Source organism: Pipistrellus kuhlii, unplaced genomic scaffold, assembly GCF_014108245.1.
Source record: "Pipistrellus kuhlii isolate mPipKuh1 unplaced genomic scaffold, mPipKuh1.p scaffold_m20_p_5, whole genome shotgun sequence".
Classification (NCBI taxonomy): Eukaryota; Metazoa; Chordata; class Mammalia; order Chiroptera; family Vespertilionidae; genus Pipistrellus; species Pipistrellus kuhlii.
In genome coordinates, this window is record NW_023425551.1 from 36,954,295 (window position 1) to 36,966,481 (window position 12,187).

The 12,187-nt window shown below is 36.1% G+C and overlaps 1 non-coding gene across 1 annotated transcript; it reads left to right on the top strand.

The window, feature by feature from the left end:
* Positions 1–1,157: 1,157 nt before the first annotated feature.
* LOC118706287 lies at positions 1,158–1,264 on the top strand. The gene has a single exon (XR_004983992.1). It is a non-coding gene; the product is annotated as a U6 spliceosomal RNA (small nuclear RNA).
* Positions 1,265–12,187: the final 10,923 nt, after the last annotated feature.

Consider the following 12,187-nt stretch of genomic DNA (forward strand, 5'->3'; position numbering starts at 1 on the left):
ATATTTTATGTGATTATATATATTTTTAAATGACTGCTTAAAATTCTATTGGATGTATATAACTATAGGTTGATGGATACATTTGGGGCCATTGTAAATAAGATTTCAATAAGCAATCTTTAGCATGTGTATTGGAAGATTTGTGTAATTACATCTTTAAGAAACATTTATTAAATGTGGCATTTCTGGGATTAAAAAAAAACTGTACATTTAAATTTTTATACATATCACCTAACTGGCTTCCAAAAATTTTTATTAATTACTCTCAAAACAATGCATGATCGATTTGATTTACTTCTCTAACATTAAGTTTGCTGTTGCAAACTCCAAGTTCTATTTTTTATTTTTGCCAATTTGATAGATGAAAATAATATTTAACTGCTATTTATATTGATGTTTTTATAAAGAATGAAATTAAAAATATTACTTTGAAATTTCAATTCTTTTGTCAATTGTCAGTTCATTATGTCTTTGGCCATCTACATTTCTATTTTTTATTTTAAAGAACATATTTTTAAATATACATGAGGAATGATCAATTTTCTCTGCCATGTTTAGCTCAAAATTTTCCTGGATTATTGTTTGTTTTTTGAATTTGTAAGTTGTATTATTTTTATTGTCTAAAGTTTTACATATGTCTTCTTTTTTCCCAGTTGACCCTCTCCCCGCAACCATTCCCACCCTGGCCAAGCCCCCACCACCCCAATGCCTGTGTCCATTGGTTATGCTAACATGCATGCATACAAGTCCTTTGCTCTCTAAACCGCCCCTACTATTTGTCTCTGGATCTATTCTTGTTCATCAAATTATGTTGATCATTATATCCCACGTATGAGTGAGATCATGTAATATTTATTTTTCTCTGACTGGCTTATTTGTATATAGTATTTTTTAATATAGTCAAAGTTGTATATAATCAGTTATATACTTCTGGTTTTAATGTCATGAAATACTTAGAAAAATATTCAGCCATAGTAGGTTTTATTTTACTTTTTTTGCATTTAAATTCTGTCACCCATAAAGAGATTGATTTCTGTCTGAGGGTGTAGATAAGGTCAATATTTTTTATAAACAACTGTCATAATGTCCTTTAATGAAAAAAAGTACTCATTTGCATAACTATTTAAAACAACCTTTCTTTACATATAAAATGGCCAGTGCTCGCTTTGGAAGCACATATACTGAAATTAGAATGATACAGAGAAGATTAGCGTGGCCCCTGTGCAAGAATATCATGCAAATTCATGGAGAGTTCCATTTTTTAAAAAATGGCCATATACATATAAGTACAACCAATGGACACAAAACTCTGGGGAGGGGGGTAAGTATGGGAGGGGGGGCAATGTTAAATTATGTACAGAGATAATAATTGAATAAAAAAATGGGGGGGAAAATAAAAACCCATAGACCTAAAAAAATAATAATAAAAATAAATAAATAAATAAATAAATAAATAAATAAATAAATAAATAAACAAACAAACAAATATGGCCATATATACATGGTTATTTTTTGTAGTCTCTCTACAGTTCAATTGGTCTGTCTCTTCCTACAGCAGTAACATCAGTTTTGATTACTTTAGCTTTATATTATGTTTTATATCTATTGAAGAACTCTTCATTATATTTAAAGAACATCTTTAGTTCTTCTTACGTACTACTCTAAATGAACTGTAGAAACATTTAGTCATGTCTCCAAAAATTTCCTGGACTTCTAATTGATTGAATAAATGAATCTAAGTAGAATTACCTTTTGCCCTCTGTGGTGGGTTTATAATGTATCAACTTGAGTGGGTCAAACTACATTTCCAACAATTCCCTTTCTTGTATGTTTTCTGTAAGAGTGGGTCATGAGAGAGCTTTGGGCATGAAAATAAGCTGCCACCATTTTATAGCTCACACACTTCATCACTCATGACTCGTTTTGTTGGTATGAGACAGAAGTTGGACCTGAAACTGTTCCACTATCTTGGCTTCTCTTTCAGTTTCCCTGACTCCTGGGTCAGGTGTGTGTGACTCCTGGGACATGACCAAGGTCCTTAGCTTCTGCAGGACACCATTCCATGAAGATGTAATAAAGTCAGGACCAGGATAGGATAAAAGACTCCTATTGTGCCAAAGTGAAGAGGAGAGTCACTCTCGGATTTGTGAAGTACCACCCTATAATGGCACAAACCAGAGAGTACATTGCATGCCGACTAACTTTGCAGTCTAGAAGCCTCACCTACCTTACCCTGGTCCCAGCCCTGTCTGATGCAACAAGAATTGACCCAAATTTTAGTTAGGCCTTCTGAGCTCCTGCTTTGGTTTGTGAGTTCTAGCTTATACATGCTCATGGTCCAGCCTCAATCACAAAAATAATTGCTTATCAGAGATGAGATAATTTAAGTAGCTCCCACAATCACATGCCAAATCCCTATAACAAATTCCTACATACACAGAATTCAGGAAAATGTTTGAACTGATTATGGCAGATAAAGTTGAACAATCATAATGTACATAAAAATGCTCTTAAGAATTAGTAATAGAAAAATAGATAACCCAGGATATAATAAACTAATAATTCACATGAAAATTAAAATTTCAAAGGAATGTTTTAAGATTTACTATTAATCAAAGAATGAATATATAATAAGTATAAAAATCAAATATCATTTTTCACCCATCATATTGAAATTCAAAAAGAGAAAAGTTAGTATGAATTTTTAAAAGTAGTCACAAAAGCAAGGTTGGCACTTTTTAAATGTAATTTTAATATATTTGAGGCCTTTGTTATATAACGGTGTTGTTTTTTTCTATACTTATATACCTGTCTCTGAAATGCATTACCAAACCAGAAATCACCAATATTAGACAGTTTTGACTTACCAAATGGCAATTACATATGGTTCAACCAATACATACACATTTATATATGTATGTGTAAGGAAAAAGGGGGCTCAAACAAGTAACTGCAAATGCCACAAATACTAGAAACTATAGAAAGAATTGTAAAGAATGATTTGCTATAGGAGTCACTCTTATTAGTTAGAAAGAGGACAAAACAATGAGAGGCCAAATAATAAATTAGCCTAATGTACTAAAAGGAGAACTCACTGCACAAAATTACCTCCTCATCCTGTAAATGACCCTGCTATTTATAATGAATTAGTGAGACTGCCCAGCAAAGTAAACGGTGAACTAAGGGGGGAAATATCTGCAACAAACACTTGATGGGAGTGAAGAAGAAGCATCAGATGTCAAGGAAAGATCTGGTTTACAGTGTCCCATACAAGTATTTACAAAGCATTGACTATGAAAGAATTTAGTTTGAGGTAACAACCAGGTCCTTGTAGAATAGTTCTGCCATAATATTCTGGTGACCTTGCATCTCTCCACATAAGTCATGTAGGCAAGGCTTGATTGCCGTCTGACCAGTCCTGGTAGAATGCCCTGTAATTTCTCATACAACAGGAAGAAATAAGCCTGGTAAGAATTCACCAAGGGACAGCTTCTTATCCCTATATCGTGGGAGAGTGCCTCAAGGCTGTTTCTCATTCTCATCCATCTCCCCAGTTCTAGTTGAGAACAGGACTTTGATCTTGACCTTCCCTTGAGGTACAGCTGCAGGCTTCAGTGTATGACTATAAAACTCCTTGGCTGCTATTTAGCTGGCTCCCCTGCAACAGAGTTGCCCACCACTCATATTGTATGTTGTCTGGTGTCATCTTGTGATACTAGTCACACAGGAAGTTGACACAGGTTGGTTGCTTTTTCTGTCTGAAGCCATGTGGGCTCATGGTTTTCTTACCAGCTGAACTGATGGGGGTGTGTAGCAAGCAAGCTCACAGGTGCAGTGGTCATAGTTGTGGTCCTGTTAGTCACGGTGCTACTATTTTGGGAATGCTCAGCTGCCTGACACCTCTCTAGCCCAACCAAAATCAATTGTACAGTAGCTGAGAAACAATATCTCAGTTGGTCTGAATGATTATCCTCTGTGTTTTGGATCTGACATGATTAATGACACCTTGAAGAGGTAGAAAAAGAAATACAAAGAAAGAAAAAGAGCAAACACATAACTTTTCCATGTTGAACAGCGTAAATGACATGATGTTTATCATTGTACTAATTTGTGTGTATTTTAAGGTAGAAGTCCTTAAGAAACTCTGATATATTAAATATTTTTACCTTTCTAAGATTTAGGACATTTGTGTGAGTTTGAAATTAACATCAAAATGTTTAAAAGAAATTTATAACATAACATTTTGAAATTTATTAGTTGTATAAGTAGTGTTTAAATTTTTTTAATTTAACTGATTTATAAATCATTAAATTGAAATAATTAAAATTAGAAGCAAATGTTCTTTCCTTCAAAGAAGCCCAGACATTATAGATTTCAACTATGTCTCTCCCTCCTCTCTGTCTAGCCTCCTTCCTCAAGTGCACACACATAATACCAGCCCAACATTTGGAGTCCATTGATGTCACTAAATTTACACTGTCCATTACCTGCTTCGGGTTCTCACATGTCTCCTTCCTTGATTACAGTCCATAGTCTATAACTAGAATTGCTCCTTTGCATACACACTCCATTTTCTTGTTCTCTTTCTACACTTACTCAACTGGCAAAACAAAAATCCAAGATTTATCCAATTGTTCCCCTACTCTATGACTTACCACCACTGGCTGATGGGTCATACTTTAAATGTATGATTAAAACTCTAAAATGGGCCTTCAGCATTTCTCAGCAATCCTAGAACTCTTTATCCAAGATGACACTTTGTACTTTCTTCTCTGTTTCAGATCTCCAATATCCTCTTTCTTTTTTTCCATTTCAACTGATGGCTTTTCTTTTCATTTAATTGGGATATTCAAAGCAATCAGAAGTAAACTACCTCATCTTCCCACCAGCAAACCCAGTAACCTACCCTTTTATGCTGTTATAAACTCTGCCTTTCTCTTAGGGCTAGAAATGGCCACCACCTCCACTTATGTATTTAAATGCATACTCTCTTGCCTATTCAAGACTTTGGTCCTGTGATTACCTGTTTTTTTTTTCTCCTACAATTATCCAATGCTCTTTGCAACAGTGTAAAAATGAACTAATTTTCACATAAAAAAAATAAGCAAACTTTATAGATGCCAAATCCTCCTCCAAGCTCCTCTTTTTTTTTAGTCTGTTTTTCAGCAAAACTTATCAGAAGAGTTTCCATACTAGCTATCTTTTTTTTCTCTTAACACTCATTCTCTCCATTTACTTAATCCAAATCACCTCACTAGACTGATTTATGTCAAGGACTCCAAGGGTTTTCCTGGTGGATTTAATGGTTAGTTTTTGGTCTTCATATTCCTCTGATTTCTTGTCTTCCCTCACTTAGCCTTAAGGATGCTCCTCTCCCTGTATTTCTATTAACTGTTACTCCTCAGTTTTCTTTGCAAGCCACTTGACTTCATTCTAAATCCCTTTCTCTTCTCCATGCCTTGCTCCCTAAATATCTCATCTAGTTCCTATCTTTAAATACTATCACCAGACTGAAGGGTCTGTTTGTGCATATCAATAAGATACAAGCAGAAGTTTTCAGCCAAAAAAGTAATGATATATTAAGAAAATGATGCTATAGCTGGAGTCACAGGTGAGCTAATACTAAAAGACCTGACTCCTGGATAGATTCAAGGGCATGAATTATATAGGAAAATATATATCATTAATCATGATAACTAAAGGGATTAGTGTTGTGGTCTCTACTTATTGGCTGGTGTTAGGGTAAGGAGTAATTAATCATTGCTTCTGGTCCTAATGTCAGCCATGGAGTGGTTCTTTCTTACTTTGCAATGATTTATTCAGTGGGGTTGTTCCTGGGTTTGGAGCTAACACACAACAGAGGCCAAGGGATCATCTTTAATTTGATTGAAAGCTCTGCCTCCATAGTCAATAGACCTAGGACCTTGTTCCTAAGACTACTGGATACTGATCAGAGCCTCATTGCCCTGAGAATTTGATGATTAAGCAAAGAAGAGGGAGGTGGGTGAATCAGGTGCTGGGTGAGGCCAATTTGAGCCAAAGGAGGGAAAAATCAAAAGGAAAGGCCAGATGAAAAAAAAAAAATAATAAGGTTTCTGAGCCATTGCAATACCATGTATACCCTGATGACTCTGAAGCTTATATTTCCATTCTTATCTCTTTCTTGAGTTCCAGACTTCTTCCTATACCAACTGCCTACTCACTTCATGTAGATACTTCCTAGGTGTATTTTTCAGAGTTTTCCAGAGAAACAGCCAATGGAATGTATATATTAATACACAGAGAAAGACATTTATGTAAGGATTTGGCCCACACATTTATGAAGATTCGCAAATCCAAAATCTTCAGACTGGGACAATAGGATGGAGAAATAGAAGACCTGATGCTGCAATTTTAGTACAAAGGTATCTTCTGCAGAATTCCCCTAACTTGAGAAAATTTAGTCTTCTGTTCTATTCAGGCTTTCAACTGATCCGATGAGGTCAACCCACATTATGGAGGCCAATCTACTTTACTCAAAGTTCACTAATTTAAATGTTAAGCTCATCCAAAAACATTCTCACAGGAATATCCACAATAATGTTTGGCCACATATCTGGGCCCTGTAGCCCAGCCAAGTTGAAACAAAATTAACCATCACAAAAGTTTCTTCAATTGAACATGGCTTCAAATGTGCTTCTCCCTCAGGCTTCCCCATGTCCATGAATGGTACTTCTATTCATCCAAGTGGTCAGACCAAAATTTAAGATTCATCCTTTATTTCTCTTTACTTTATATTCAACCCTTTAGCACATTTTATACACTCTATGTTCAACTTACCCTGAGTCTGTCCCTTCTTACTACTCCTACTACCCCCACCCTGGTGAAAGTCACTATCATTTATTGTCTGGGGGACAATAATAAGCTCCTCTATTGTCTCTTTCTACCCTCATCCCTCATTCTCACTTCCATTTTATCCTAAGAGAAACCAGAATGATCTTTTAAAAATTACATTAGATCTTGTGCCTCCCCTGATCAAAGCACTGTAAGAACTTCTCGTCATACTTGGAATAAAATCCAAAGCCCTAACATGGCTCAAGGCTGTGCACACTCTAGTTTTTATAGATCTCTCTTTTTTCTCTCTCTCTCTCTCTCACCTTCTCAATCACTCCACTCCAGCCATGCTATTTTCTTGCTATTTCTCAAATACTTTAAGATCTCTCCTACGTCCCTTACCCTTGCTGTTTCCTCTGCCTAGAATAATATTCTCTTACACTTTTTGATGGTTGGTTCTGTTTTTGACAAGATCACTTTGATGGTTGTGCTGAGAATAGTCAGAAGGAGAGAGGTATAAAATAAAGAGATCAATTAGGATGTTCCAGAAGGAATACAGTAAAGAGAGGATGGAGGCAGTGAAGGTAGTGAGAGGTGGCTAGTTCTTCAATATATTTTGAAGATATGACCTGAAAGATTATTCTATCAGATTGATATGGAGTATGGCAGAAAGGAAGGATTCAAGGATGACTCGACAGTTTTCAGACTGAGACAGACACTAGAAGAATGGAGAGGTGATTATCTAAGAAAAGACTGTGGAGGTACCAACGTTCATTTGAGGACAGTTAACTTCTAGATGCTTATTAGGTATCCAAATGGAAATGCTGACTAAGAAGTTGTATGTAACACTGGAATTCAGAGAAGTCTTGACTGGAAATAAAAAATGATCAGTTTATAGATATAATTAAAGCCTTGAAACTAGATGCAACCACACAGGGAAAAAATGTAGCTAGAGAACTGGAGAGGTTCAAGGTCTATGCCTTGTGTTACTCAACATTAAGAGGTCAGGAAAATGAGAAGAAATAAGCAAAGAGGCTGAGAAGCAGCAAGATAGAAATGGGGGTTGGGATGGGAATCAGATGTCCTGGAAGAAAATTGAATAAAAGGTTTTAAGGAAATGCAGTGATCAAATGCTGGTAGATCAAAAAAAAAGATGAATATAAAAATTTAACCATTAGATGTAGCAATATGTCAGTCAGTGGAACCTCAACAAGTACAAGGTTGGTGGATAGAGAGAGTAAAACCTTTCAAATGTTGAAGAGACTATGGAATTGCAGATAGCAAGGACAGGAAACCATTTCAAGAAATTTTGTTATAAATAAAAGAAGAGAGATGAGCTGGTGGCTATAAGGACAAAGAAAGAGTTGGATTTAAAAAAATAAATAAAAATAATTGGAGTGTCTAGAATAGAGTAGGAAATTGGTATTGCCAATGAGATGAAGGAGAGCCGTTAGAGTTGGTGAACAAGGCTAGAACCCAGTATTCAAATGGAGAGATAGTCCGTGGGTAGGAGTCTGGCATATGGTGGCATATCCTTAGCAAAAGCAAAGAGGGACGACAAGAATATGGGCACACAGAAGTACCTCATCTGTAGAAGCCCTGTATAACACCTAAATTGTCCTGAACTCAGACAGAAGTGTCATTTATGATACCCTCAAACCCTGACATCTGATGTGTTGGCCAGGAGTCTCAAGATAAAGACAAGGAATAGACCTTGGGGAACATAATACCCACAGAGTTTTAATTTTCTGGTATATCTAGGGAAGGTGGCCTTAGGCCTTAGCTTTTGCAAGTTGAAATATGGGAGGAGCAGGGTGTTTGTTTGTTTGTTTGTTTGTTTTTGTTTGTTTTGCCATGGGAGCTCACTGACATTTAAGGTGGCTTTTCCACTGGTAAGTGGCATTTTTAATCTTTTAATTTAATCTTCCTATGAAGGTATATTTAAATTCTGGAGTTGGTTAATTAAACTCATCCTAGTATCTTTTATGAGCAGAATCTACACTGTGCTGTGTTAGTCCTATAGGGATACCCAAAGTTCTGTCTGTGAAGTGGTCTCACTAGTAGGGACATGGGCTACCCTGTTGATCGATTGTTGATCTTCTCCTCCAGCAAAATGGATCTAGGTTAACCATGAGCTTAATGGTTAAGTCCAAAGTGTTAAGAGAACTGATATAAGAAACACTATTGGTGAAGGGAACTTTTATACTCCCCTTTCCTGACACTTCCTTCCATGTAGAGAAATGTAATACTCCTGACTCTTTATTCCCTCACCCACTCTTCCCATGCTTTATCTAATTGGTAAGTTTTTATGGGGGGAAATTGGGTATGGAAAAGCCCAGTTCTTCCCTTTCTGTTTCTCCAGCAAGCCAGCTGCCAGCAGAGCCCATGCAATCTCGGCACCTCTAGGATAGGGGTGTCGAACTCAATCAAAGAAGGGGCCAAAATCTAAAATCCAGCCTAAATCGCGGGCCGAATGGTTTACTGAACAGTCATAAACTGTCATTGTGATGGAAATGCAGCGGAGTGCAGTGATGACAGCGCGGTGCGGGCCACATTGCAAGTCCTGGCGGGACGGATTTGGCCCGCGGGCCTTGTGTTTGACACGTGCTCTAGGACATGTGGTAAGATTACAAAAAAAGTTCTTGCCCTCTGGTGATTTAGTGCTGCCTGAGGTTAAGAAGGCAAACCTGCCAAATTTTGAGATTCACATTTGGAAAGCCCAGTATCCCCCAGATATTTAGGAAACTTACCCCAATACAAACTTTATCAGTAATAAAGGAGATATTGTGATCTTCTATATGTTCTGCTCCTTGTCTCTCTTTTTAAATAGTGCCAAAATCAGGTGGAGAGTGGGGTACCATTTACTGGACCTCTTTAAATTTCCAACAACATAAAGGCACAATACAAAGGCATGGCTACTCTGATTTGGAAAGATTGAGGTATAAGTACATTTGAAAGTATGCGAATTTTGTTTATTTTCATTATTTTTACATTAATCCTGAAATATTTGCTATTTGACTATTACTGCCAAGTGTTTACTGTGGATAGTCCACACAAAAATTGGACTATACACAGTAAATTAATACAGCTGGCAGAAAAAACACAAAGTGGCTTAGGCTTACTATTTTATTACTAAGTGTGAGTATATTTCCTCCTGCATATTTTAATTTATTTTTAACACCACCAATCTCTAGAATCTATTTACATGGATAATTATACATTAAAATTAAGCCTGCAATATAAACCAGATTGAAAATTTTTAATCTGCTAGGCAAAGAATAGAGTTGTTTGGCATCTCACACAAGTCAACAAAAAGTAGAAAAGCAGCTGTTTAATGAGGTTTTGCTAATTTTTTAAATAATGAGATGCCAAACTGGTACCCACACATCAAAAAAAGGTCTGCTCTCATTAAGATGATATCAGATGCCAACATCAATGAGGATCTTATAAACTTGGCTTCTTCATATGGACATTTCCAGTCTATCACAATTTAGTGGTTTCAGTAATTAAAACTATGCTTGAGCAAAATGTTATTTATAAATACAAATGAGCATCAAAAAATGAGATTTTTCTGAAAATAAGTTTTACAGCCTTTCTGAGAGAAGTTACAGTAGCCACTTGACTTGTATTCATAGATAAGGTTCTAATACTACCCTAAAACTTCACAATGTAGACTCCACTTGGCACAGCTTACATTCAATATTAATGCCTTTCCTCTTTGTTCATCACTCATACACACACACACACACACACACACACACACACATTCATTTACATACTTACTTATAGAATACTATATCATGTAAAAAATTTTCATTACATTTTTTACATTACTCATTATGTATTTAGGTATTTCTATCATCTCTCACATCAATAGGACAGTGGAATATCTCAATCAGGGCACATACCTATGTTGGGGGTTTGATCTTCAGTCAGTGCATAAGGGGGGCAATTGATCCATATTTGTCTCTCACATGAATGCTTATCTCTCTCCCCCTGACCCCTGCCTTCCTCCCTCCTTTTCTCTCTAAACATATCCTCGGGTGAGGATTAAAAGGAAAAAAAGAACAGTGGAACAGTATTTTTAAAAAGTAAGTATATCTTTCCTGACTTCTCTAGGCAATTACCAAAGTAGATTTTTTAGCACTAAATTTAGAGGCTGCAGAATTTAATCATACCTGTGATATAGGGAGATTAATTCATCATTTGGAAAGCCTACATAATTAAACTAACTAGCCAACAAATCAAAATACTTATTTTTTCAATAAAGAGGACCTCTGGCTTAATCCAAGCTAATAATAATATTCTAATCTTTGAATTAAATCTGAGGCCACACTTAGTAGTAAGAATAGTTATCATTTATTGAGACTGTTATGTGTCAGGCAAGTATCAGAAGCTTATAACTTAATCCCTACAATATGATTGCAGTATATAGTATTATTCCAGTTTTACAATGTGAAAACTGAGTCTCAAAGAGGTTAGGTAATTTAACTGAGATCACACAACTTGCAGAGGTGGGCATTAAACTCAGGGATGTCTGCCTGCAATGCTGTTCTTTGTCTCTACACAATTTAGTGTTTCAGACAATGATCCAATTGTGCCAAAGGCATCATCTTTGAACTGCTTGGTTCAGTATAGGGTTCAATTCTTGGCAGTAGTTTACTTTAGACTCGTAGGGGTGTCGAACTCAATCAGAGAAGGGGCCAAAATCTAAAATCCAGCCTAAATCGTGGGCCGAATGGTTTACTGAACAGTCATAAACTGTCATTGTGATGGAAACGCAGCAGAGTGCAGTGATGACAGCGCAGTGCGGGCCACATTGCAAGGCCTGGCGGGACGGATTTGGCCCGCGGGCCTTGTGTTTGACACATGTGCTTTAGAGCAAAGTTGATCATTTAGTTTGAGTGTGAATTCTAACTTCTTTTATTTTATTAAGATTAGCTAAGTAGATGGACTAACTTTTCAAAGAGATTCCCAATTATGGGATGAATTTATATAGAACCATAAACTCTAACCAACTCGGGTTTCTACAGATACCTTAGCTATCTAAAGCATTCATGACCATTTATCATAGAACTATGCAGTCCACACAAGCTGTATATTAGTTGATCTTGTATTAATATTATTTAAGATCAACACTTTATGTATACAAAGGAAAATTAGGTAGCTCTAATTTTACCCAACAATCTGTCCTGGCTCTCCAAGACAGATTGTTGGGTAAAAATAAATGAAGTAAAAGATAATGTATATAGTATGGTATCATTTCTTTAAAAATAAATGCGTTAGTATATATGTGTGCAAATTCATAGGAAAGGAACTGAGAAAAAATATATCAAACATTTAGCATTAATTATATCTTGAGAAGGAAAAAAAA